Genomic DNA, 1,102 nt, shown 5'->3' with positions numbered 1-1,102 from the left:
GTGTGTTTAACTATTTTTATGAACGCATTCATAAAAATGTGTTCATTCCATTCATTAACTCAAAAACCAGTCTTATGTGTTATCATCGTGTCATATCGTCTACTTGGTGAAACAAATATCTGTACCTTCGACAACATACGTTTTCAAAACAGACTCGTTACATTAGGTTCAGCAGTTTCATTTGTAGTGTTTATACTGAGGAGTTAAAGTGGGCTGGAAGGAGTGCAGGTGTCAGAATCTAGCTCGAGGAGGAAGCATGAAGACAGTGATGTTTATTTAGTTGCAGCTAATTTCAAATTCAGCGTTTCTATCAGCTCAACAAACACCAGCAAACACACAAACTCTGTGTGCTGTTTGTCACACTGTTTCTACTAGCTAAAGCTTCAGCTGCTGTATTTCCCAGGGACAGAACAGAGTGTGAGAACTTCACTCAGAGATGTAAGAAAAGACAGGACAGGAACAAGAGAGGTTAGATTTAAAGGATTACTCAGTGATGCCTGATAAACGGCAGATTTAAAGCTTACATATTTGCTAGGTATTTAATGGTTTCAGCTTAGTTTATTTTATCTAAAACTTAAGTGCACGGTCCCTGAGATTGACTCATACAGATCCCAGAGCACTCCAATGAAGTAATCAGTGAAGCTGATTACAGCTTAACAACCAGTACTGGGCAAGTTACCTTGAAAAAGTAATTAATTATATTTACTAGTTACTTCTTCAAAAAAGTAACTAAGTTAGTAACTGAGTTACAAGATTCTAAAAGTAATTAATTACTTGAAAAACAACTATTGCCTTACTTTAAAAAAATGTTTAACCCTCTGGTTATGTTATGTACAGTTATGTTTTTATTTTGACACACTGTATTGATCTAAAATCAGACAAAAAACATTAGATCCGATTAGAAAATGTTATATTTTTTACTGTTTCAACCACAAACATGTTTAATGAATCATATTTCATAACTTTAAATGCAAATATAAATGGTCAATTTTAAAATTAAATGCACAAGTTTTGCAAACCACAAAGTTTTTTGCAGCCATTTACCTTTCACCCCTTTTTCAATAAGATGCCACACAAATTATTTGTGCCACTCCAAAAATTT

The sequence above is a fragment of the Astatotilapia calliptera genome, chromosome 23 (genome assembly GCF_900246225.1).
Source record: "Astatotilapia calliptera chromosome 23, fAstCal1.2, whole genome shotgun sequence".
NCBI lineage: Eukaryota > Metazoa > Chordata > Actinopteri > Cichliformes > Cichlidae > Astatotilapia > Astatotilapia calliptera.
This window is presented reverse-complemented; position numbering follows the sequence as displayed.